Source organism: Ambystoma mexicanum, chromosome 1q, assembly GCF_040938575.1.
Source record: "Ambystoma mexicanum isolate Mex_15411 chromosome 1q, UKY_AmexF1_1, whole genome shotgun sequence".
NCBI classification, from domain to species: domain Eukaryota; kingdom Metazoa; phylum Chordata; class Amphibia; order Caudata; family Ambystomatidae; genus Ambystoma; species Ambystoma mexicanum.
In genome coordinates this window covers 1,102,055,344-1,102,083,149 of record NC_090922.1, presented here as the reverse complement: position 1 = coordinate 1,102,083,149, position 27,806 = coordinate 1,102,055,344, and the positions used below count along the sequence as shown (strand labels likewise).

The following is a 27,806-nucleotide window of genomic DNA, read 5'->3' as shown; positions in this document are numbered from 1 at the left end:
CGACCAACTCAAAGGGATAAAAACCGACACAGACTCGGCCAGGGCCAATAGTTCCCTAAAGGATAAATATAGGGACCAGCATCCTTTTGACTCCTCTCGGGGCTCATCCTCAAAGTACAGCGGCTATAACGAAGAATACTCCCATAGAAATGTTACTGATAAGTCAAATGGGGAAGGGATTTTATTCTAGTTTCTTCCTGTTAAAAAAGAAAAGTCAGTGGCGCCCAATACTAGATCTATGGGTTTTAAACAAGTTTGTAAGAAGAATAAAATTCAAGATGATCTCACTCCAACAGGTGCTGGGCTGTCAGAACAAAGACTACTTCCTAGCTACGCTCGATCTGGAAGATGTGTACTTCCATATCTCCATACACCCAGCTCACAGGCGCAACCTCCGGTTCGCAGTGGGGAGACATGCACTTCCAGTTCTGCGTGCTCTTGTTTGGACTAAAGTCAGCCCCTAGGGTTTTTACAAAGTGTCTGGCTATAGTGGCTGCACTTCACAGGTGGGCTGTAATAGAGGTATTTCTGTACCTGAAGAGAAGCTGATAAAGGCAAAAACAAGGAAACGCACAGCCAGGGCTGTCAAGCTAAAGGAGGCAACTCTGCAAGGGTTGGGTTTCTCCATCTACAAGGCCAAGTCAGCGCTCACACCAACGTAAACCGCTCTCTTCCTAGGAGCAGAAGTCGACACTCGCATTCCCCGGGTGGGGCCGTCCTCTCCAAGAATAGCAACAATGCTGCACCTAGTCAGATGGTTTCTCGGGGAGTTCTCCTCGGTACGTTGATTTAAATCCCTCCTGGGCATGTTGACCTCTTGTATATTCCTCATCCCCAACTGCAGGTTGAGAATGAGACCAATACATGAGGCGCTGGACCAGCAATAGGAGCAAACCGGCTCATAGGAGGATCTCATTCACCACTCACCCCTTTTCACGGGGAGTGGTGGAGCAAGGAATGCAACCTTAATCAAGGCATGCCTTTTCAAGCACCAACTTTCATATTGCTTCTCAGGACAGACGTTTCCCTGTCAGGGTGTGGAACGCATGTGGGAAATCTGCAGACAAAAGGCACATGGTCAGATTAGGAAAGGCTCCTCCACATAAACGTGCTGGATCTCAGAGTCATCCGGTAGGCTCTGAAATCCTTTCAACCAGTTCTAACAGGACAAGTGGTCACGCTTCAAACGGACAATATGGCATCCATGCACTACACCAACAATCAGTGGGGAATGAGGTCGGGCATGCAGTCTGCAGAAGCATAGAATCTTTGAGTGGGCTCTCAAACGCAAGGTTGATGTCAGGGCAGAGCACCTCCCATGGAAGGAAAATGTTCTAGTGGACAAACTAAGCATAGATTTCTCTACCTCCCATGAGTGGGAGCTCGATGACGGCAAGTTGAACCAAATCTTTTACAGATGGGGCCATCCTCAAATCAACCCGTTTGCTATCAGCTGCAACGCAAAGTGTCCTCACTTTGCCTCAACTACCCAGAGAAAAACTCACTGGGGGATACTTTCTCCCTAACATGACAGGACATGCCTTCCCACCAATACCACGCCCGATTGTTGAGGAGAGTGAAGATGCAACCATGCTGGATGAACCTCATAGCACCAGCATCGTCCCGGCAAGTTTGGTACCCGACCCTGCTGCAACTGATGCATGGCAAGGCAGTTCGTCTCCGGGCTCACCGCTCCTTCATGACGACCTAGCGGCTCGCTCACTGAGGGCCTGGTTCCTGAAGAGTGAAAACACAGCAATTTAACGCTACCCCCCAAATGCTGGGATATCATTTGTGCGTCTAAAACAGAGTCCACTGACATCACCGACGCTAGAAATTAAAGCGTTTCACCATATGGTGCAGAGCTTGATCCACTGTATCTCAGTAGACTCAGTAGCCTATCTGTTGCATCTAGCTAAAGTGGGTTTAGCACTGTCCTCCGTCAAAGTTCATCTCTCAGCCATCTCGTTCTATTCTAGAGGCCCATAACAGGTCTCGTTTGTGACATTCCGGCAATTAAGACCTTTCTCAAAGGATTGTTGCGCACCTTCCCACCGCTACCCACCCAGGTTCCCAGTTGGAACCTGAAAACCGTTTTGTTAGTCAGCACTGACGGCGTCCCCATCTAACCAGTTCAGGTGTGACTTGCGATTCCTCTCCTGGAAGGTCAAGGTTTTTGGTTGCAATAACATGGGTAAGACGAATCCGCGAACTCCAAGCCCTTTGTGCAGAAGCGCCATTAAGTCTTCCAGAAAGATTGTGTCATACTTAGACCACACCCTAAGTTCCTTCCTAAAGTGGTATGGGAAATGACAAAAATGGAACACATAATTCTGTTGTTTTGCGACAAGCACTCCTCCAACGCAGAATGCACTCTTCACGCTTTAGAGTTTTCACAGGTCTTGAAATTCTACCTTCAACACACCAGTGGTTTTTGTACCTCCTTCAGACTCTGTTGCCTTTACAGAGCCCGCCATGGGGCAAAGCATATCCAAACGGGCCCTGGCACTCTGAGTTGCAAACTGCATCACTCGCTGCCACCAATCAAGAGGCGATTCACTCCCTTGCCCAGTTAAAGCACACTCCACCAGAGGAAGGGTGACTACAGCGGCTTTTCAGTCGGGATTGGCGATAAAGGACATTTGTAGGGCAACCACCTGGAGCATGCTCCACACGTTTGCCAAACACTACTACATAGAGGAGGACTTCAGTAGGAGTCCGCAGTCGGACAAGCAGCCATGCGCCACTTATTTCCGTAAGGTAGGAGCAGCTATTGTTCGTCCCTCCTTTCCTTCAGTTTCAAGCATTCATAGAGGTTTTAAGTATTCTTTATGGTACGCTGCTTAGCCTATGTGTGTTTTATGTAACTAAAGTGGCTTGCTTCCACTGCTTGGTATTCTATTCAAGCATGTGAATCTATGAAGGGTCCAATGCTGGAGAAATATTTATTTGTAACCTGTTACTGTATTTCTCCCACATAGATACACTTGCGCCCACCCACCTCCCCTGGGAGCTTGTGTTGTGAGGGGTCAGAAATGTAAGGCGGACAACTTGGTAACGGTTTATCACAAGATGCCATTTTATCAACACAAAAGGGTATAACAAATGCCTCCCTATCCCTACCCTAAATAGGATTTCCATGCCTATCAAATAAACACACTAAACAAATGAGTCTGTCTATCTCACTTATGCATACATCAAACTCATAGAGGGAACATATGGCAATTCAAATATAGCAGAAATAACTATTATGTTCAACATAATACCTATAACTGTGTATCCTTGTAACCTGGTATGGGTCCCCTTCCCCAGATTCAAAGCAGGATTTTTTTCAGTCAACCACTCAAAATGGAAAAGTTCTGTTTGTTTCAACCAGGTTCTGATTTTAAAGTTCTTCTTGCTACAAAAAGACTTTCTCTTAGACTTTGACCAACAGTTCTACCAGACAACAAGTTCCTTTATCTCTCCACGTGTAGCAAAGAGTTCAACATAACTTGAGAACTTCTTAGAAAACACTTCACCATTCATATGTGTCAACAATATTTTGTCAGGATGATTCCACAACAGTTGAGAAAATGCTTTTGTGGTCTTGCCACTTCTTCACTTTTAACCACAACACAGTACTTCAATGACTTCTTCCTGATCCTCTAACCTGCCAGGACTACCACTAAAAAGTCCCTAGCCTGGTATACATGCCTGCCAGGACTAAATAAATTCCTACCGCTACTAGAAGTACTTCTTTCTGTATTGGGCTTCACTTCAAACCACTTGGCAAAGTCTTTCGACTTTCAACAACATCAAACTTTAGTATTTCTTCTGCAATGTAGGTACTGCTCCCCTCCTCCTGAATACTTTGTATCAGAATGCCTTCTTTCTTGCCATTCTGGTTTTCCCACTTTTACGCCAACCAACTGCTGACAGTCAATCAGGATATTTATATAGTGCACTATCGCCAAAGGTATCATGGCGGATCAGTCTATCCACAAGGACAAGGCCTTATTCAAAAAGATAAGCTGCCACTATGTGCGCATGAAAACCCGTCGGGATATAAGGGAGAATCAAACCAGGGGGGCGCCAAGATGTGCTGAAGCATTTCCAGGGCAGCGAAAAAAGAATCTGAGCCCCCTGCAAAGCAGATCTGACCCCCCCCCCAGGTGGCTGTGCAGACCCCACGGGCACCAGCTGGGAGAAAATCCGATCGTCGGCAGTGGCAGAATTCTCGAGATTTGGGCTGGTTTCGCTTGCCGGGGAAGCTACTGATGGCCAGTTTCCCGCCGGCGGCTCCACAGCAGTTGAGGTTCTCCCCTGGTGGGGGAGGGGCCTCTGGACTCGGTGGTGCTGCGGCCCCTATTCCAGGGGGCACTGAGGTTTGCAGCCGGGGCTTGCCCCCCTCTCCTTTCCCCCATGAAGCTGTCGGGGGCCGAGGCGCTGCGGGGGAGAGGGGTGCTGGAGCCGAGCCTGTCACTGCGTGATCTCCGGGAGCTGGCAGCCATGACTCCCGCCTGCCCGCCATGGTCTGCCTGGCCATAGCAGCCTGAGAAGAGGGGCGGCAGCTGCGGGCGGGCGCCAGGAGTCCCTGAGGAGTGGAGTGGATGAGCCACAGCTGGGGAGAGAAACAGGCGTGAACTTGGTGAAGTCGGTGCTCTTCCTCCAGGGCCATGGCCTCTGTTTGCGGCACGTCCCGGTGTGGGTGAGTCTGGAGGGAGGGAGGTGCCGCGGCACCGGAGGGCGCGCAATCCATTCACCAATGTGTGAAGAGTGGTGTCAGTGGAGGAGCCCCTCTGTGGTAATAGGAGGGGAATCGGTTGGACAGGTCTGCACCCCGTTGGCTCTTTGGAGTGGATAAGGTGGCACCCTAGCCCCGGAGGTCCTCTAACTGTGCACCTGGTACTCTGCAAGCGCCTTGATTTCACACTTTGCCCCCATGGACTGGCCTCATCCTGTGGAGGCCTTGGCCTCTGAGTGGCAGGGGCTGGTGCTCATTCCGGTTTGCGCAGGAGGAGAGCAGGAATCCCACTGGAACTCACCTCGTTGGCACTGGGAACTGGGGTTTCTCTTTGGGTGCCCTTGGGGAGGGTGGAGCCTTTTATCTGGCGCCAATCTCTGAGCTGTGGCATTGCCTTGAATCATCACCTCTCTCCCGCTCTCCACTGTCTGGACTGGCAACAGAATTGAAATGTGGGAGTATCTGAACAGCCCTTGTTCGGCTGCCCCCGGAACACAGTGGAATTTCCCCCTAACCTACCACGGTGCGTCTCAGGGTGATACCCCTCCCCCCCTTGGGCCCCTGGTGCGATCTGCTCTCTGTTCTTCTGCAGGCTCGACTCCCTTGGTGTTGTGTTGGAACTTAGGGTAGGGCTGAGGTTGTGTAAAACCCCCTTTGCTGCATGTACCGGCACACGCAGATCAAAGCCCTCAGGTCCTAGAGGGGTCTTTGCACTTTGGCCGTGCTCTGGGGGCCCTGTGCCCCAACAGCTCCGTTCTGTGATCTGCTTGGTGACTCTTCTGAACGCCTCGAGGGCATCACAGTCAAGACGCATTCCTCCCTTCTAAATGGACTGGGCGAAGTCTCTGCAAAGGTTCCGCTTTTGACCTGTGGCGGTAAAGGAAAGCGTTGCCATGTCAGATAGCGGCCAACCAGAAAATATGGAACCCCAAACGATGAGTAGAGCCATGGCAGCCCTGTTGGAGGAGATCCGCGGGTTCAGGGCTGACATTAGTAAAAGACTTAACACGTTAGAAAAAAAGGTAGACTCCGTGGACGACCGTGTCCAAGCCCTTGAAGCCAACCAATCCTCAGTCGACATCCTTGAGTCTCAATTTGATAAGCGCCTATCAGAGCTGGAGAGGAGAGAGGAGAAGGTTGCTCTCAAGCTGGATGACTTAGAAAATAAATGGAGAAAGGAGCTGTAACCTGAGATTTGTGGGTGTTCCCGATCGTGAAGAGGAGACGCCGGCAGACATCTCTAGAATAGTAAATGCAGTGGTAAGGTCCCTCTTTGATGAGGGGAACACCAGTGAGCCAACAATTGATAGAGCCCATAGGGCAGGTGCTCCCGCCAGAGGGCCCTGTTCGATTCTGGTGAAATTCCACTATTACTCTGAGAAGGCTAAGATCCTGGAGCTTGCCCGGAGGAAGGGGCCTATTGAGTGGGAAGGCTCCAAAGTTTCAATCTACCAGGACCTATATGCCCTCACATTGTCACGTAGGCGGTTATGCAGCCCGTTAACGAAGTGGCTCCAGTCCAGGGGCGTCGGATACAGATGGGGCCATCCATTTTCTCTCTCATTTGAATTGGAGGGATACAAGTACTCATTGGTTATGGAGGTCGACATACAGAGAGTAACTCGGGAGCTCCTGGGTGATACTGCGCCGAGGGATGGAGAACCGAACAAAGGGAAAGTCTTGTCAGAACCTCGCAATGCAAACAAGTTTGTAGAAAGGCGCTGAGTTCGAGGCCATAGAAAATTCAGAAAGATGGCGCCTTCCTCTCCCGAGCAACCAGCAACCTGACTGAGCCCTGTGTCCATGCTGCTCTAATTTGGGATGAGTGGTAGTGAGGGTTGATACATGGAGTTATTTCCAGGGATGCTGGAGGCGTAGCTCTGTTTCTAGATTGCTGGCAAAGAGATTCTTTCTTTAATGATGCCTTCGGGGAGGGAGGGGGGGGTGGGAATGGAGGATGGAGTTTTTTGTTTTGTCCTTAATGTTGGGGGGGGGCTCAGAATGTTGTGGGCTTCTTACGTTGTTAATCGCCCTGGTGGAGGCGATCTCTGGTGGCCTGGTCGTGCGTCATGTTTCATGTCGCAGGTAGTACAGGCGCTGGGGAAAAGGGAGTGAGGGGGGTGGGTTCATTATTGTCGGGTTTTACTGTTGGTATCAACCGCTTGGAGTCTTATGTTCAATGGAGAGAACAATGTCTATTGGGGAATTTTTGGCAAACAAGTCAAGGGAGAGGCCTCGTGGGTCTTGGCATGCTGAGTGAGCTAGAGCTTAGATTCTGTACCCCCGATGGCTGAACCCGATCTGCTGCTGAACTTGGGCTCATTGAATGCACGAGGTCTCAACTCTCCCCAGAAGCAATCCCTGGCTGTGAAAGAATTCAATAGATTGAAGCTTGACTTTCTTTTCCTTCAAGAAACCCACTGGGAGCGAGGTGGGGAACCGACCCTAAAAGTTAGGTCCATACAGAGGGATTTTCACACGTCCTGCCATGCTAAGAGAAGGGGGGTGGCAATGGTGGTTCTCCAAAGGCTCATTTTAGCCCAAAAGCCCAAAGCAGGGACCCAGAGGGTCGTTTTATAATGGTCAAAGGGTAAGTGAGAGGTTCCAAGGTGACTTTAATCTCAATCTATGCCCCCAACGAAGCCCAGGATAGCTTTTGTTTGGAGATGAAGTCCAAAATCATGTCCTTTACTGAGGGTGCCCTTTTGGTGGGGATGGGGATTTTAACATGGTCTTGAATCCGGATCGTGACAGGAGATCCGATCGGGCCTGTACTGATTCCCTGATGCAGAAGCGCCTATCAGCCTCTTTCCGGAGCACTAATGACGAGCTGGGGCTTCTGGATTCTCATTCGGCCCGGGAGGGCCAAGACCAACTTTTTATGTTCTTCTCCAGAGCCCATTTGTCATTCTCCAGAATTGACTACATCCTAGTCGATAAGGCACTCAGTGAGAGGATTACGGGAACGAAGGTGGAAGTGACGCCGTGGTCGGACCATGACTTAGTTAAGGTTCAATTGGGGTTGCCTAGGCGGGTCGCTGGCCCGGGGAGGTGGGCCTGCAACGATCACCTGCTGAAAGATAAGGGACTATTCCAGTCCCTGCTTGCCTCCATTAAGGAGTTTTTTTAAATCAATGATGATGGGCAAATGGGGACAGCGGGAGTTTCGGAGGCCTTTAAGGCCACTATTAGGGGTGTCCTCAATGGGATGGGGGCTGCAAGAAAGCGGGAGAGGTGCAGGGAGGAGAAGCTTCTCAGCGATAAAATAGAGGCCCGGCAACCAAGGGGTAAGCTTAGGTCCCAGATATCCCTAGACAAGTGGGCTGAGCTACAACAATTAAAGGAGAAACTTGCCTCTCTCTTAATCAGACAAACGGAAAGAAAGCTCTCTTTCCTTAAGCAAAGGTACATGGAGAAGGGTGAAAAAGCAGATAAAATCTTAGCCTGGAGGCTGCGGTAGCTTAGAAGCAATAAGAGGGTGGATTCTCTGATTCTTCCGAGCGGGACGAGCTATAACGACGACCCAGGGATTGCGGAACAGTTTCGTCTTTACTATGAGCACATGTATAGTGGGGATGGGGCAGATATAGATAGGTTCCTGAACTCCATGCCTCATCCCTGTCTGCCACCGAGAAATCAGACCCCTTAGAGAGGCCCGTTACACCGCAGGAAGTGATCAAGACCATCAACTCAATGAAGGCAGGTATGACGCCGGGTTCACGGTTTTCTTCTACAAATCCTTTCATCTCGTCCTTGCACCCTTCCTGGCTAAGCTCTTCAATGTAGTCTTGGAGTCAGGTCATCTTCGGTAATCAATGCTCTCAGCTCGTATTGTTGTCATTCCGAAAGAAGGTAAAGACCTGAGGCAGTGCCAATACTACTGTCCCATTTCACTACTCAACACGGACGTAAAGGTGTTGGCCAAACTGTTAGCAAATAGCTTGGCCCGGCTTCTCCCTTCGCTGGTGCACGGAGATCAGGTGGGCTTTATTCCTGGGAGGCAAGGAGGGGATAACATCAGGAAAACACTGGACTTAATGTATGAAGTAGCGCTTTCAGGTGAGGAGGCCTATCTGCTGTCATTGGACTCAGAGAAAGCCTTTGACCGGGTTGAGTGGGCTTACTTGGGGAAGGCCCTGCAGTGGATGGATGGGTCTGAGGGCTAGGTTTTGTGGATGGATCTCAACCCTTAACAATGCCCAACAGCCAGAGTGGCAGTGAACGAAACAGTCTCGGATGCATGTGCGCTGTCCAGGGGGACCCGTCAGGGATGTCCGATTTCGCCCCTGCTCTATGCTCTGGCGATGGAGCCCCTGGCGATAGCTATAAGGTAGCACCAGGGGATTACGGGTGTTCGCTGCGGCGAGCTTGAGTTTATACTCTCCCTATTTGCGGTCGACGTCCTAGCGTATTTGACCAACCTCCCGACCTCGCTTCCAAACCTTCTAGACTTGATCCGAGAGTTCGGTCTCTTTTCAGGGCTGAAAATCAACCCAGGGAAGTCTAGCTTGATGCCAATGGGGGGTATTAGAGTTGAGTGTAGGGCTACATCTTATCTGTGGGTTCTTATCCCGAGAGACTTTTCCCTTCTCTTTGAAGAAATCTACCTGCCCATCCTAGCAAAGATAGTGTCTGACTTATCTGGACTCCCTTGCCCCTTTCATGGTTTGGGCGTATGGTGTCTATTAAGATGAATATTTTGCCTAGGCTTCTTTACCTCTTTTCTGCCCTTCCGGTCGCCATTCCTTGCTGTTTCTTTAGATCCCTCCAGTTGATGGTCCATTGCTTTACCTGGAAAGGGAAAAAAGCAAGGGTTAAACACGGAACCTTAATGCTCCCGAGTTTGGGGGATTTGGGTTACCAGACTTCAGACTCTACCACAAGGTGGCCCACTTAAGAGTAATGTTGGAGCACTCGAGAGATGACATGAGAACTTATTGGTCTTACATCGAGGATGTGCAAGTTCACCCCAGGAAGGTGAGAGATCTCTTGTGGTCCCCTACCAAGGATCTCCCCTATAAAATTAAAACTCACCCTACCCTGTCTGTGCTGTGGAAAGACGATAGAGAAAACTCGGCTCTCTCCTCCTGGCCCTCTCCTCTGTCTTCCTTGTGGGGCCCCCCGATCGACTTGGAAGAAGAGATCTGCGCAGGACGCAGGGATGGTCAGATGTGGGCCTCGAACGTGCGGCGCAGCTTTTTTGTCAGGGAGAATTCATTGAGTATGCCTGCCTGGTGGAGGCCATGGGAGATTCGCCAATGTCAATCTTCAATTATATTCGAGTGAAGAGGATCTTGACTGATAGCCAATGGGTGCATAGTCTGGCCGGTCCCCTTACGCCACTAGACAAAGTCATTGTTGAATCCCCATCAAGAAGGGGGTCCCTGTCTAGATTTTATTAGGTTTTAATCACAGCGGAGGTTGGGAGTAGACAGAGATTCAAGAGGCTGTGGGAGGCTAGGCTGGGGATGGAGGTGGAGGAAGCAACTTGGGCAGCAATTTTTAGGTCCCTTTTCTCAGGCCGTTTGTTTTGGGCAGCGATGGAACACAACTTTAAAATGCTACACGTGTGGCACCTTGGGCCAGAGAGATTAGCTAAAATGTATCTCGGTGTGTCCCCAGTCTGTCCAAGGAACTGCAGCCAACAAGGGACATGGTTCCACCTATGGTGGGAGTGCCCGGTTATTCAGGAATTTTGGGCTGACCTTCAGAGGTGGATTCATGAGATTACGGGTGTCCCTTCCCCTTGCCAACCCTTGTGTTCCTTTTTGGCATCCCGTCCCAGGAGGCAGACTTGGCTCCCTTGCCTGGGGTGGTTCAGGCCATGCTCTGGGCAGGGAGGCTAGCCTTGGCCCAGAAGTGGAAAGGCAGCTTGGTGCCAATAAAGTCTGACTGGATGGCCAAACTCTGGACGATTTTCACTTATGAAAAACTCTCAGCTTTGACTCATGATACTATGAACTCTTTCCTCCAAGACTGGATGGTGGTTCTGCTCCTTGACTGTCTGATCCTTGACTGTTGCCAGTTTGTGACTCCATTAATTTGTTGGATTTGGTTGTTTTTAAGCGGAGCTGGGTGAGGGTGCTGGGGGGTGGGTTCTACGTGTGGTTATGTTGAAGATATTGTTGGTGGATTTTTATGATATGCAACATTTGTTTGGAAAATGGCCAATAGAAACTAAGTGGAAACAAAAGGGAGAATCTTTTTTAGCTGTTTCAACTTGCAAAAACCAAGGCCACAGACCGGGTTTATCTGCTATCGATAGTCGGAGTTGAGGAGATCTTTACCCCAAGATTCCGGACCGTCCCCATCGGGACCGGCAGTGGTCCCATCAGAGGCGGCCAGAAATCAGAAGTCCAGTTCTCTGCATCCCCTGAGGGGCCAATAATCAAGACCTCAGTTTGCCGCCGTTCAATTTCAGCCAATTTGCCTCCATCCAGCCCCTGAAAGCATCCAGGCACAGCCGCCACTGACTCGCAACCCGAACAGCCCCAAGGTCCATCCAAAACAGAACCAAAGCATCATTTACATATGAAAAGAACCGGAACCCAAAGGATCAGATAGCACAGGGGCTGTATATAGACATTAAAAAGTAGTGGAGACAGGGCCGACCACTGCAGCACCCCGCAGGTCACAGAAGTTGACTCACCTGAACGGTGGAATGGCAAGAGCCCAGAAAAACACAAACCAGTCCAACACTGGCCCTACGATCCTAACATCCCAGTCTAGAGATAAGAATCTCATGATCAGTGGTATCAAAGGTGGCCGACAGGTCCAATAAAATTAGACCTGCCGTACCGCCTCTGTCCCTAATCATAGTCCAATCATCCAGTGCCGCCACCAGAACTGACTCTGTGCCCATAAGTGGGCGAAAACCCATTTGACTTTGGTCTAAAACACTCTGCTCTTCGAGAAAAGATCTTAGTTGAGAGGTCACTGACAATGTCTCTCTAGCACACTTGCTCTTCTTTGGCTTGGATAATGGTTGGTGTGGTCTTTTCCAACTATTGTCTCTTCCTCACTCTGGCAAAAGGGTACTCATTAGCTTGCTTCAATATGGCCCCTTCTTGGCTATGACAAGGATAGTTATGGTTCGGCTATTCTAGCATTGCCTTCTCTTGGCTTTGGCAATAGTAGTTATGGTTAACTGGTTTTAGTATTGCCGTTTCTTGGCTTTGGCAATAACGTTGGCCTTTACAGTTAAAATTATAACATTTTCTTTTGTGTCTGCTCCCAGTTCTTATCACGAGACTGCAACTTGTTTGTCAGGTCGGTATTCAAAATAATCATTAATGGCCACCTAGCGATTACGGAGCGTACTGGGGTTACTCAACAGTGGTGAACTCACTGGTTGCTGCATACAGGTCTGCTCGCTCCGCTGCCACTGTGCCTTCTGCTTCCTTCGCCGCTTCCTGCATGGCAAACTGCTTCGCTCAGCTTCCTGCGGCCCACTCTGGTCGTGAAAGGAGCATTCCTCGCTCCTGAAGCACTCTGGTGATCACCTGCCACCGGAGCACACCTCACAATAAGGAGAGCCTCTCTTTACCAGGGGTAAAGCTTCTCACAATCACTCGTCTGATATTTCGGGATGGAGGGGATCATACACGTACAGGTTCAGCAAGAAGTACTTTATTTATACACTTGTAACAGGTAAGCCGAGGTGCTAACATAGCGACCCCCAGCTAGCACAACTTCCCCCAACTGCTCCATCTGGAACCTGGGACCTCCACCCCAAGACTCCAGATTCCATCCAACAATAACTATGTACTTGTTATGAATATATACAAAATAGCAGGGTGCATGAATGCTCATGGCATCATAGACATGCATGCAAACAATGAATACACACTCCTAACAGCATCACACTGTGTAACCTCTGCATAAAAGGCAATTAAGGGTAGACACCCTCTCACGACCGTCATCTGCTCTGCAAACAGCGGCGGCTTCAGCGGTTCTATTGCCCTTCTTCCTCTGCTTCCACTGCAATGTGGAGTCTCTGCAATCACTCCACCTTCTACGTCTCATGGCCTGCACCTGAGGGGGTCTTTTATATTCAAAAGTTCCGCTCAGGTGTGGGTCATTAGAACCACTAGATTGCAATATGAATCCCTCTTCCTCATCCCAGTACTTTGGGCATTGTGGGTTTTGAGGTCCCCAATGTTCAAATGACCGCTTTTATTCTGAATATTGTCTTCAACTTTACTCACTTCCCTTTTCACATTAATGATACCTCCAACAAGAGTTTTAGAGGGACTCAAAGATTGGTACGAATTAAAAGGAGAATTAGCTTCATCAGAATAATATTCTGATGTCCACAACTATCATTCTATTGATATTTACAAGAGTTTTCACTACCATAAATGTTTGCAACTTTTTGAATGGAAGTTTTACTCTTGATAAATGATTGGTTCAGTTTCAAGGAAGAATCGGATTCATAAGAAACCAAAGCATCAAGGTTCTGTCTTCTATGTTGATTATGACCATTTTTACACCAACAAAAGGGATAATTTTGTGAAGGGAGACCTCACTCTGACAACATACCATTACATACATGGGTATCATGGAAATAGCTCCCTCTGAGGAAGACAAATACTGTGTCTCTCCTAATGGAGTCCTCGTATTCCCTTGCCTCCTCCCACGTGATCCTACTGTCTAATAAAACCCCAGGTAGCGGCTGCCTTCCCCTGGCCACATAGGAGAAGACTTTAGGCAGGGATTCTGTGATGAATCAGCAAGATTAATCACAGCTGGTCCAAAGCCAGTTGGTCATATATGCAGTTAGTACTGCTTTTAGGCATAATGGGCAATCTGTATTGGTTTTTCCTTAGGGAAAACTTTTTGTTGTTTTTTTGTTTAATTACTGAGGATTCCCAGCCTGACTGGGAATATTCAAGCATTTGAATCTACGAAAGAAACCAAAACTGGCGAAATACAGTTACATGTATGTAACAAAGACTTACCTGCCACGCTGGGGAGCAACACAGCTTTGCATCGACTCTGCCTGATGCCACCAGATATGACGTTGGAGGCATTATATATCGAGGCGCTGTGACCTCAGTTTCCCTCTTTTTCCCTAGCACTTTGACACTGAGGGACCGTGGAACCAAATGTGTATTAGCTATCTGCCAAGTGGGGCATGCCGGGAGGGCATTCCATCAGAAAGAACATTACCAAGAAGTAAGTAATTTGTTCTGTTGATGAATTTCTTCTTCACACAGATTCTGCATCTATGATAGACACCCATAGCAGTAGAGGGAGGAGAAGGACTTCATCTATACCAGAAGGTTCTGGAGGACTGCCACCCAAAATGTCCATGCACCCTTTCCCAGGTTAAGGCTACTGTGATGAATCATGCAGAGTCCTCACAAAAACGCTACATAAAGTCTCCTACCAGTTGGCAAGGGAAAGGTCTGATCCTGACCTTGAGTGTGGTGTTCTGCGGGAAAATCACCTGGGAGTAGAAAGGACTCAGGAGAATAAGAGGACTCCATTGGGTGAGACGTAGTGTTTATCTTCCTCCAGTGAAGAAATGTCAATGATACCAAAGTCTGTAATGGCTTGTTGCCAGAAAGAGCTTTTTACTTTCCAAGTTGAACATCTTAATGTGGCTGAAAACATTTATAGAGCCTTAGGCAATGGAAGAAATTGAAAAACAGGGAGACTCATAGAATTGGACGTTCCCTTACACCCCAAAGCGATAGTAAAGAAAAGTATGACAACAAGACCAATTTAGACTGTACAAATCTTTATTTCTCTATGAAGCTAAGTCTGTCCAATTATCCTTGTGATAATCCCTTAAGGAATATAATTAGTAAAAAGAATAAGCATGAAAATAACATTCCCATTAGAAAAACAGATGTTTACATTATGGAATCCAAGTCCCATAATCCCCAAGGTACTGGGACGAAGAAGAGGGCTGCAGAGGAACAAAACGGTATTGCCCGAAAATTCTGTAAACAAATTGCAGAATACGCGTTTAGTGCACATTCAGCATGGTTGAAAACTTCAAATCCCAAAATGTTGAACAAAGGGAGCGGGAGTTGCGGGAGTATCCCCCACTCCCCTAGATCGGCATTTGGGGGCTGCAGGGGTGTCTACCGCTTGCATTACATGGAAAGCAGGAGACTATTGTTAGCTTTCCCCTTCGCTGTATCTTTTTGGCTTTGTTTTTTTCATGTGGATCTGAACAAAACTGCAAAGTGCAGCTTGTTAATTGTAATGACCCACACCTGAGGGAGACTGGGAGGCTTAAAAGGCCCCCCTCAGGTGCAGGCCATTAGCCAGAAGGAGGAGTGGGGTAGTAGTCATAGGTGGAGGAGTTGTGAACTCTCCAATTTGCAGCAGAAGCAGAAACTGGAGGAGAGAGAAAACTCTGGGACTACTGTTGAATGTCTAGGAGGAGCTAGTCCTGAGAGGATCTTCACCGCAGCGGGAGGCCGTCTGAGAAAGCTTTGCCCCTGGAGACCGAGGATACAGAGGCTGCGCAGTGGGAACCAAACGTTTTCAAAGCTTCCCCTTTAACAAGACAGTCTCCGGTGGCAGGCGAGTACCGGAGAACCTTTGGAGCAGTGGAAGCTCTGGGTACGAATGGCGTTGGCAGCATCAGCCTGGAATCAGCAGATTGCCTGACGGTGAGGAGCAGCTGAGGCAGAAGACCAGGGAGCAACGAGAGAGACTGACGTGCACGCCATACCCGATGAGTTCACCAAGCAGTTGTGACACCGGAGCGCTCTGTGACTGTTTGCATGCTCAGAGCAGGTACTTTAACATCAAACAGTCGCGTAAAAAGGATGGCACGAAAGGAAGCAAAGCCGAACTGGCAGAAAGCAGAGAAAACATTATTTTGTACAAACAATTGACTGTAACTTTAAGCATGCAAGAAGTGCCAGGCTATTATGCAAGTCTATGCAAAAAGGACGAGCATACTCCTCCTTGACACTTAAGGGGTCACAACCCAGCAACACAAAGGGGCAATAATTTCACAACTTAATGCAAGCCACCATTACCCGAGCCAAAAGAAAGCTAAAGCAAATCAATTTAGAGGCAACACACCTTGCCAAAGTCAGAACGGGGCCAATGAAAGTCCCAAGGTTTGCAAAGATTATTGCCCATATTTGAAGAAGTGCATAACAGAAGCTGGTATAAACCCACATTGCCAAAGCCCAGAAAGAATTAGAATAAGACCATATCATTGACCGTGTTTGGTTGATGAAGACGTGGGGAAACCAAAGTGGCAAGAAGGCTGCCCTTCTGGTAAAGGTTATTCAGAAGGAGAGGAGCATAACTTGCAGAGGTTTTGGAAGTCACAAAAGTGTAATAAAGAACATCAATGTGAATCCTGTCTTTCCAGAAGAATTTGCTAAAACCTTGCAGTTGTGAAGTTGAACACTGAAAAGTCGTTGTAAGCTGACCTTAACCACAGAAGTACTTGTTTGTAATTTACTGACCTCACAGGGGAGTAGGCCAGGTCAGAGGTTGAAGTTGAAACTTTATGCTGCTCAGGCAGGGGGAATACCCCAACAAAGAATTTTGAAGTAGTAGACCTGGCATGGGAGTAAGCCAGGTGGAAGTTGAAGTGCTATAAAGTGATGTTAACAAACCATCCTGACAAACTTAAACTGCTGCAGAAGTATATACGTGTTTATAAACAAACCCTGGCAAAGACAATTCATGTTGATGCTGATTTACTGAGGAAGTATTCTTGGTCCATGCAAAGAAGGTTGTTTGAGTTCTTTCTATTATATGTGGAACAGAAATAACCTTTGTTGAACAATTCTGAGGTGTTGGCTCTTTTTTGTAATCAAATGGAAACCACAAAGTGTTGGAACTATGTTCTGAAGCATGAGAACTTTTGTTATGAAGTTGGGATCACAAATAACTGCATTGGATCTTTGTTACAAGACATGATTTCCTTATTCTTTTGAAACTGTTGAAAAGAATCCTGCTTGAATCTGGGGCAGAGTAATTCGCGCAGATTATAAGGAGAGACAGTTAACATATTGTGAATTTAATTGGTGTATGGCTGTTTGAACTGCCATATTACCTTGTTGATTTATTGTATGTATAAGTGTGAGGCACAGAAACATTTTGTTAGCGTTTCCTTTAGTTTATTTTAGGCAGGGAAATCCTTGTCAGGCTAGGGATAGGGAGGTGTTTATCCAACCTTTTGAGTTAATAAAATGGCATCTTTTGAAAACCCTTCACAAAGTTGTCCGCCTCCATTTTCTGACCCCTAACACTACCCTAGTCCAAAGGGAAAAGGGTGTGTGTGATCTGGTCATGTGGGGTGGCGAGGATCCAATCCAGACTCATGTTCGTTGGTCATGCTGCAGGTGCTTGGTAGACTTTTGGAGAGGTTGCAGGCCGAATGTAGGGGCATTGATGTGTGGAGTCACAGGTTAACACTAATGATCCAAAACTAAAAAACAGATGTTAATAATATTGTGTGTTTTATAAAGTGCCACATGCCGGATATTTAAGCTTCATGGCACTTTTTTACTAGTGTTACTTATTACCATCATTATTGCCCACATTTGTGGTAATCCATTTGAGACCTCGGAAGGATAAAGGTATGAGTGAAACCCTTGCCCACGCAGCATTGTTGCCCCATTGGAGTCACTTGTGCTACGTGTAGTACTAGACACCAAAGGAATGCATTTTTGACACACATCTAAAGTAGTTGACACAAAAATAAATAATTCACACACTGTACCATTAATTGTTCAAGAGTGACTACATATTGTAGTCAAAATAGCATGTTTACCAAGAAATGGTATAGTCATGTGCTTTGGATGTATTTTACTCTCTTTGTATAAAGTTAAAGGCCACCATCCAGGGGCTTTATACAAAGTTAAAGGCCGCCATCAGAGAAATGATCGGCAGTGGTCAGCATGTTCTGCCCCATTTGGGTTATTAATACACTGTGGCTTTCGTTGAGACAACCGAATTGAAATACCAGGTTAAAATAATATAACATTCTGTGACATTAATCCGCTAAGTAAGCATTGTAGGAGAACCTGAACAATTTAAAAGTTCAACATACATTTAATTTTCTTTAGCGCATAAGCCGCATTATCTCTGAATGCTAAATGTTTAACCTGTGAGGGATTATGTTGTCGGGCTCTGTCCCGCCATTATTCAGACCTGTGCATGTCCAGCTTCCATCACAGCACCATAGGATGTGTTTGTTTCGCTTCTTCCTTTCTCCCTCTTTTTCTTTTTTATCACAATGCTGCTTAGGCTGACCTAATTCAGCAGTAAAATATGCTTTTTTTCTGTTGATAAATCTGTTTTAGCACTACTTTTCATGCACAACATACATGTTGACTCGACTTGAAAGTGAAGATCTTTTGTGGGCTGGTTTTATCGATCAGTGTTTTCTTCAGATGCATTTAATAATGGGCACACTATAAATCCCTGGCCAGTAGCTCATAAACCAGGTCTTTTGAAATTGCCAAAAATCTAAACTTAACTTGCTTCTGCTAATATTTTCTGTAAAAGCTAAATACAGTTGAAAGACTTTTAAACTGTTCGCGGCTGGTATGGTTAACAAATTGGTTCACTGCGTGCTTGCTTCACAGCTGTTTGTGTTTCCTGTTGGATGATGAAAGGTTTGCATGTGTTGCCGAGATTACAAGAATGGTGTGGAAGATTAGGATAGCCAGGGGTGCCCACAACTATGCTGGCAGACCACAGGATACCCTTGGAGATCGAAGCAAAACTTGCGAATACTGGGAACCACGCTTTGTAAGAGCATGATTTAGGACGTGGTACAGAGTTCATTCTTAGACTTCCGCCTGTGATGTTATCTGAAAAAACCCCGTGCAATTTAAGCTCCTGCTTCAATTGAAATGTGAGATTATTGCACACTTTCAACTTTATATGGTTTACTCATTATGAAACCCATTTTCCTCACTCCTACTCCGGACTAGTGTACATTTTTTGAAACATTTATTTTAAAGTTAAAAGGCCATTTAAAATAAACTATTTAGTCTAATGTATGTATTTTTTACACCCAGTTTGAAAACAAAAGCTTTCAGAACTCCTACCTTTTTAATCTATTAGGCCACAGTGGGAGGTGATGATTCTCAATAAATGTGTTAAGAACATAGGAGCATACAATTACACTACAAAAGTGTGTGTGGTAGCTTTATATGTTTTGATTGCTAAATAAATCACCATATCTATTTATATGGTTGATTCGCAAAAATAAAAGCATTGTGGAAATTGATGAAGTGCATATATTGAGCTTTACAAATACCCATATAAAGAGATTTTATCTGTTCCATGTCGACTTTGGTGGGCGCCGAAACCCGGCGATTAACATTTGCAAATCGAGAGGACAGCGAATATCGACCTCTTTCAAAACATCTTTCGAGGGAAAGAACAATGATCTAAAATGGAAACTTGTGGATTTATTATCTTTCTTCCTTACACTGTATCACTACATGTCAGAAACTGAGAACGCCTTGGAATTATGTCAAGCCCACCATCGGTAGATCAATGGGATTAGTTAAACCAAATCATGGATCGCCCCACAAATCATCTGGTGAATGCCTGAGAGGTATCGGAAAGAGGGCAAAGAAATGGAGAAGCTGCGGAGACCTGAAAGAGGGGCAAGCTGCTGTATCTGTTGAAGCTAGGTGGAGTGATGGGCAAGAGTTTGCGCTCTGACCAGCAGCGAGAAGGTCGCAGAGAGTCAGGGATAGGAGGCAGAACTAGGAACCACTGGGTTAAGGGCCACATAGAGCCCAGGAGAAAGCATTGCCTGAGAACCAAGGGATGTTGCTGATATGCCAGAAAGTCAGTGAGCGATCCTGCTGGGGACGCTCATTTAGCCTTTGGAACAAGAGACTGTGGCATGCTAGGCAGTAGGCGCTGGAAGACCACATGTGAAGCAGAGAGAAAGCAAGTTTCTGCACAGGAACAGATGGGTGGTAGAAAGATCCATGAGCTAAGATTACACTATTTGGGACTGATGCATTTTGGAAAATGTAGTCCAAGTATCACAGCTTCTATAAGACGTTGTGCAAGAAAGGGAGTCCCAGCACTGTATTCTGAAGAATTTAGTAGTTAAAGTACAAAAGCATCGAAAGGCCTTTTGAAAGAAATACCTATTGCTGCTTTCATGCAAAAAACATGAATGTACCAAAATACATCCAAAAGGCGTTTGGAGAGAGAAAAGAGTCCCAGTACCAAGACCCTACATTGCAGGAAATGGAGAGAATTTCCCAAAGAAGCACCAGAAGACTTTCTATGGAAAACACAATTCGGGCAAATTAAATACTTTTATGATCGTGTGTGCGGCTGTTTGGTCCAGTGACCGCTTCTGTGCACAGTATCCAGCAAGAATTTTTCAGGTCTCTGGCCCTGGCCTTTGGCCTATCCTGCCTGTTGTAAGGGTGTGGAAGCAGGGGACTGACACACAGGGAGCATGTTTGTTGGCATAGACATTTATTGGTTCAAAATAAAGAGGAAACCGATCTGTCCCTAACTCTAACAGGGGTTTGTTTCCCTGCCTCAACTAAGGAATATGTCAGAATATCCAAGTAAATGAAAGAGTACACTGGTGTGTGTCAAAATGCCTACCTCTATCCCTTACACTAGCAACTAAACTAAAGAGATACTGGATCTTCTTGGTCCAGAAGAAAGGACCTCCTTCTTCTGGACACTTGGTTATAGTTCCAGTTTGCAGGTGGGAACTGCGCCTGTGGGAATGACTCCCATCTCCGGGTCTTGGTTCCTTTCCAGGATATAACACAAAGTTTCAGCTGGAGATGCTGTAAAGTTCTCAGTTCAAACTCAAAGGTTCCAACTCAAACATAATTCCTTATTGCCCATTGTTTTTCTCACTATTGGGTTCCTGGAGAATGTCTGCCTTCCCCAGGTAGCTTGTTCTCAACAGGTTCACAGTGCAAGGCTATGACTCCTTCCCTGAGCCTTCTCCTGCTTGGTTTCACGGTACACAAAACCAGGGGGTATGGCTTCCTTGGCTTATAGCTTCACTGTGGTAGGGGGAATGACCCTCTTCGCTGGGCCCTTCCCAGGCTCTTTGTCACAGTTCACAAAGGCTGGGGGAATTACTTCCTTCCCCAAGCCCTTCTCATGTTCTTTGTCACAGTTCACAAAGGCTGGGGGAATGACGCCCTTCCCCTGCTCTTTCTTATATTTTGTAAGGTAGTCCACAATGCCAGGTTGAATGTCTCCCTTCCCCTGGCCCTTTTCTTTGGCTTGAAAATGTCACACAGGTTTCTTCATTCTATGGGTGCGCGCTCCAGACCTGAGCTTCTTTCTCTCTGCTGTGGGCAGACCTGATTCGCTACCCTTCCAGGCACTGCGAGGAAGAGGATTTAAGAGTCTTCTTCTTTGGGCGTGCGTGTCTTAGACATGTCTTTCCTCTTCTCAGGGTTTTGGTAGACCTGGTACACTATCCTGCTGCGTACCGCCACGAATAAGATGGCTTAAGAGTCTGCTCGTTATGGGCCACAGACCAGTCTTTCTTTAATCTTCTGCCCTTAGGGGGCCCCACCAACCGTCCCGGCCACACACAGTTCTGCTGGTTGCTTACTTAGTCATCCAGTCTTTTGTTGGCTTCTCTGCCTTCCCGTTCGGGTCTCTCTTGGCTTCTCCAGAGATTGTGGCTTCTCAGCAGTGTTCCCCTATTCTCTGGCTGCACATCTCCTGCTGACTGTGCATACCAGTGTATTCGATCGGATGGTTGCCCGTTACTTCTCCTCCTTTGCCAGTCCATCCACGGGAGACCTTTTAGGGACACTTCTGCCTGCAGGTAAACATCCCTGTCTCTGCTCTCCTAGTTTCTCTCGTCTGTTCAGCTTTGAAACTTCCGGTTTAACCAGGGCAGTTCTGATAACATTGATTGTCCTTTTTTATTGACAGGTTGTTCCATGCCTCCTCTGACTCAGCTAGAAGGTTTGCTTTGGTTCTCCTGGGCCATCTGCGCCTCTTCTTCATTTTAGTTCCAACATGGAGATCTCCCAGAGGGTCAATTGGTTTCTCCTTCGTCACAATACTTCTAGGACACTCTTCCTTGATCATGCCTACACTCTTCCTTGTCCTAGTTCATCCTATACTGATAGATCTACAAAAACATATAGAAATATTAAACATAGTTTTGGTGTCATGGGGTAAGGTGTGTTGGGGTAAAGTGGGTTATGGGGACATACCATGTTCTGGCCAGGTCGTCACTAGTCCCATAGGGGGTTTCCCTCCCCATGAGATTCACCTGCTGAGTACCACCCCAGGGAGACTACCGGGTAGCGCCCTCACCTCCATGGCCTCATGGAAAGGGACGCCTTTGGGAAGAGGTGACGACCTCTGGGGATTTGTCACACCATACTCATCAGAATATAGTTAAAGACTCACACATACTGCACAATTCCCAAAGCACACAAACACATGCTACTTACATTCCTGGATCTGGATGGGACCACCGATAGATTAGAACTAGTTTTCAAAAACACATAGCTTCCTCACATTCCTTTTGAGTTCATTGGACATATCCTGACGGCTGTCTGTGAAAACCCTCAATGCCCTACAGTGGTTTACAGAAAATTTAAATTCATTATTACTTACTTTAGCCAGCAAAGACAGGGTGCCTAATCTCTCTACATTTAGCTGCATATCTTGATTGATGGTCCTAAAGTGTTATCTTTTTGAGTAAGCATCATATCAGAACGTGGAGGTGTGTCTGACATTCTAAAATGTGTTGTTAATGCAAATTTACCTGAGCTGATATTTGTCACATCAGTAATTATCCTCATTTAAGGACTGGCCAAAAGAAGACTACAATACTCTTTATTTCAATGTCTCTACCAAATGGCAAAATTGGGAATGTGGCAGTACCTTATACAGCAGGAACGTCATTTATTCTATTTGCTGCCCCTGTTCGAAAATCTACATTGGAATGATGACACACAGGAAGCTTCATTTAATGTTTGGTGATATCCCACCGGTAAATCCGGGGGGATACCACCAAACGGTAATACCGTTGCTGCCACTTAGTCTGCTGGAATCGCCGCCAGATTCCAAATGGTGGTAAGTGCTGGTATTCCCCATTCCATGGAGGGAATGCCTGTATTACCGGCACCTGTAATAGCAGCGTTTTTTGGTGGTGGGGTGGCAAAATTACCAGCAGCTCGGAACTGCAGGTAAATCCGTCCACCCCACCACCAAACTTGTACTGGGCCAGAGCGGTAACATGACGGTGAACGCAATTACTGGCACGTTTGTACCACACCGAGTTGTAATGAGGCCCAACGTGTCCACACGCATCATAGATCCTATATCTAAAATCCACAACAAGATGCTTTCTGCGATGGTGGTGCAACATTATGTTTCTAATAATCATCCTGACAGTGGCTTAGAATGGGGCGTTAACACATTAGCACCCTTGGAGGGGGTGCTGCCAATCATAAGGCTCGGAATGTGGTCAGTACTCTATGGTACAAAAATGCATTCCGAGCTGCCTGGGCAACCAGAGCCCCCTTCCCTAATCCCCTTACCCTCTTACCCCCTCACCTCTTGACACCTTTGTACTTTCCTACATGGGTGCTAAGAGTGTGCCCCTCCTCACTCAGCAGTTGTTGCAGTAAAATCCTTTATATCTTTTGGTACAACCGATTCTCCTGTATTAATCACTTGGGAGGGGATTTACCACGTTTCCCCGCTGATACAGTAGCCATAGATGAATTTCTGCTATATATTTCTATATATTGTTTTTGTCATACAGGTCGCCATTTACAACCAAATTGTGTCCAGCCAGCAGGGTGGGTCTAGCAGTGCAGCACCAGCAAAGATAGGTGTCATAACTGCTTTTTTTTTTCTTCAATATCTTTTTATTTGATCAAACAACAAAAACAATAAGAACAGAGAGAGCTGGTTCATGGCAATACACGGTAAGGTGCGGTCGCGGCAGCAAACAAAAGTTGGGTGCCAAAACTGGGGTACTTTTTGTCAAAGGGTCAGTTCTCTGGCGGCTTTGCTGCTCCCCTCCCACCTGCCTGTTGTTTAAATTAATATGTCAAGCACCATCTGAGGGCTTGGGGTTTACACGCCAACCCAGGAAACTGTTCTGCCTAGTTGAAAAAGGGAGACCAGGTGTGGTGAAATGTTCTCATGTTATGCAGGCTAATGTGATTTTCTTCTGCCATAGCTGTATCCCAACACTTTGTCCACCACATTGCGATTGCTGGGCCCTTTGGCGATTTCCAATGATGGGCAATGGTGATCTTTGCCATAGTGAGGAGGTGGGTAATCCGTTCAGAGATACGCCCAGTTAATGTGCCACCTAATAAAATGATGCCTGGGTCCCAGGGTGAGGCCCGTGATTTGTTTGATGAGATCCAGCAATTCCTGCCAAAATGTGTCTATCGAGCATGACCACCATAACTGCAAGAGCGGGCCTACGGCTCCACGCCCTCTCCAGCAGGATAGGGGTATTGCTAGGTGGCCTCAGTGCAGAATTTCCGCCCGGGTAAGGTACCATCTGTAAAATACTTTTATGGAGCTCTCCCTGTTTATGATGCATCTGGATCTTTTATATCTGGCCCCACCCCTCTTCCCCCAGTACTCTGCCCAAGTCCCTTTCCCATCTGAGCATGTATTTATCCTTCCTAGTTGTGTACGCCCTCTCTAAAAGCTTATAAAGAGTGGAGATCTTCCCCCTGGGGGTCAAGATGGTTAGGATGCGTTCCAAGGCATTGAGTTCCCTGCCTCCTCTCAGTTTAGTCTTATGCTGTGACATCCAGTGTCTAAGGTGCGTGTATGTGAATCTTTCAACTTCTGTGATGTGCAACTTTTCCTTGCATTCTTTTGAAGGAGAGGGGGACCCCATTTTTGTAGAAATCAACATTCTATTGAGGCTGCCAGCTTTCCACTCAAGCATGAACTCCGGGTTTCCCCAGATTGGAGAGAGGGGCCCTAAGGAGCCCCTTGCTCCCCATTGGCACACTCCCTTCTGCCAGCTCTGTATCGTATTCATAGTGGCGGTTAGACAGCCCCTATTGGGTCACTGCCGGGTCTGCCTAAGGTGAGGGAGGTAGATGGCGGGACCGGGCTTTGTGTCTCCTATATTTGCTTCCCGCACAGTGGATTCGCGGTTTACTGCCATGCAAAGGCATGCGTCAGCTGGGCCGCCAGGCAGTATCTGGTAATGTCTGGTACCGCCAAGCCCACTATGGGTGTTCCTCAGAGGGCCACTCTTAGCTTGTTCCCTGTACAGTTGTATCTTAGCATCTCCCTTTGCAGCGCTTCAAGTTCCTTCGCTGGGATTGTTACAGGCAGCGAAAGACAGTGGTATAGGAATCTGGGGACCAAGTTCATCTTAAGGGCTGTGATCCTCCCTATCCAGGATACCTCTTGTTTGTGCCAGCACTTGAGATCCGATTTCAGTTTCCTGAACAGATTTGGGAAGTTGACTTCGTATACCTTATCAGTTTTATTCAGGATTTGCACGTCGAGATATGTAATATGGTTCCCCACCTATGGAATTGGTTCGCTGCTTGCAAGTGCTTCCCTCGGTCTGCGTGAGATATTTACCCCTAGGGCAGTGGATTTTGAAAAGTTTACTTTGAAGCCCGAAGCCTCACCAAACCGCCCTATCTCGTGCCACGATTACCCTAGAGAGGAGTGGTAAGTGTATGATGGATTGCAGCGCATTGTCCGCGTACAGGGTTATTTTATAGTCATCACCCCAACCCACAGCCCCTGAATAGCTGGGTTAGAGCTGAATCCAGCGGCGAAAGACTCAATTGACAGGGCAAATATAAGCAGAGAAAAGGCACACCCCTGGCGGGTGCCTCGGGTGATCAGCAGCTTCTGTGAGCGGAGACGATTTACCCTTAAGGTCATGCTCAGGGAGTAGTAGTTAGCCAAGACCCATTTTGTGAAATTAGGGTCAACGCCGAAGTATGTCAGGGTGTTGCTCACTTCCAATTGATCAAAAGCTTTATGCGCATCCAGCGAGATAACAGCCAGTTCCGTTCCATCTCTACCGGATCATTCAATTCGGTTAAGGATGCGTCTAATGTTGTCATGTGTAGTGCGGCTGGGGATTAATCCTGTTTTATCCGGATGAATCAATATAGGATAGATTTTCACTAGCAGAGTTGCTAAAACCTTTGAGAAAATGTTTGTGTCATTGTTCATTAATGTGATTGGTCTATATGTGCTACAGAGCTCCGGGTCTTTACTGTTGGAGAATCCTCTATCGTCTGTGTAATGCTGCCTGATTCCAGAAAGGAGTAAAATAAGGTGACCAGGTGTTGGGCGAGAGTGTGAGAGTATGTTTTATCGAATCGTGTGGTAAACCCATCTGGGCCTGGGGCTGCATACTTTAGGGAGGCTATCGCCTCCATTATTCCTCGAGCGAGATCGGGGCTTCAATGGGGTCAGTTAGTTCCTGCCAGGTTTCTTCCCGGGGAGCCGCTGCCTGATAGGGTCCTCGGTTATTACTAACCTCTGGTTTCCGTCATTGCTATTAACTTGTCTCCTTCCGTTACTCAAAGCGCTCCATTCCCTCCCCTCAGCAGGTGAATATTGTTCCGGTAGTGTGTTTCTTTTTTTAGCTCGTATACTAAAAGCCGATTTGCTTTATTACTGTTCGTGTAGTAAAACGGTTTCGTGTAAGCCAGGGCTCGGGCCGATTTGTCGGCTAGGTGCATTTCTAGTTTGAATTAATTCTTTCTCAGGTCTTCCCACGTTTTGTTGGATTGGGTGCTTTTATGTATCTTTTCCAGCTCAGTTTCCCTTTTTTCAAGCTGTAGCGGCTGTATCCTCCCTAGTCTACTGCAAGCCGCTGCTTTCGCTATTAGTTACCCTCTTATGACAGCTTTCATGGTGTCCCAAACCACCAGGAGGGGGCACCCCTCTAAGAGATTCTCGCTGAAGTAGTTGCGTAAAGCGCTAGCAATGTCCTCCCTAGTTACTGAGTCCTGCAGCAGGGAATCCTGAAGCTTCCATGGTTTCAGAGCACGGGCAAGTAGGCACGTCGCCTAAATACCAGCAAGCACTGGCGCGTTAGCTGAGTTGATCCTAGGTGAAATATCCGCTCATCCCAGGCATGGGTGAAGTGCACTAGACATGTGAACATGTGAATAGAATGTGTAGTCATGTGCTTTGTCATTAAATAATCTCCAGATGTCCACAACCTCTATCTCCCTGAGGAATTCAGCTAATCCCACTGCTTTCGTGGAGTCCTTACATGTGGGTTTTAGTGTTTTGTCGTTATCTGGATTCGGAACTAGGTTGAAGTCCCCTCCTATCATGAGACGGCCCTCGGTGAACGGCACTATGTCAGGGGCGATAGCATTCAAAAAGCGGGCTTGAGCGTTGTTCGGACAATAAATTGATGCAAGTGTAAGGGTTGCTCGTATAAGTACCCTTTGACCAGGATATACCTTCCCAAGGTGTCCCTCACACCTTTACCCTAGTGAGTGGCACGTCCTTGCTAAGCAAAACCGCCACCCCTCTTTTCGTTTCCCCAGCCGTGGCAAAGAAGCTTTTAGGGAACCTAGCAGTTCTCACTCAGGGGAAAGTGGCATGTGCATACAGCGCTCTGTTACCACCTGATGGGGTGACAAGTGGAGGTCCTTGCAGGGCTGCGTGCGCAAACTGAATAATACAAGTGGTGAACAGTGCACCCAATTTTTCTTTAATGTGGTGCATGGCTTTGACAACTTGCTTTTTAATAGGCTGTTCATCCGTTCTACAGTTCCGTTGGCCTGGGGGTAGTAAATGGTGCACATCCGATGCTTGATGCCCAGTAATGCCGAAATTCCTTTTAAAATTTCATTGAAGAAATGCGTACTCTTATCTAATCTTAATACATCACAAACACCCCATTGAGGAAAAACCTCACACACCAAATATTTTGCAGCACATTTAGCATCTGGATATGCACAAGGTCCTGCCTCCACCCATCATGAGAAGGGACACACAACCACAATGAGGTAACAAGATCATTGCATCTTTCACCCCAATGTCTGCATAATCAATGTTTAGTTCACGGATCGGCCCAGTAGGAGGGTCGCAAGGTGCCTCTGATAGTTCTCAATGTAAGCCC

The 27,806-nt window shown here is 47.1% G+C and overlaps 1 protein-coding gene across 4 annotated transcripts in view; it reads left to right on the top strand.

Moving 5' to 3' along the window:
• Window positions 1–27,806, top strand: part of EVI5 (ecotropic viral integration site 5) — a 2,339,304-nt gene that overhangs the window by 2,132,471 nt on the left and 179,027 nt on the right. The window lies entirely within an intron of this gene.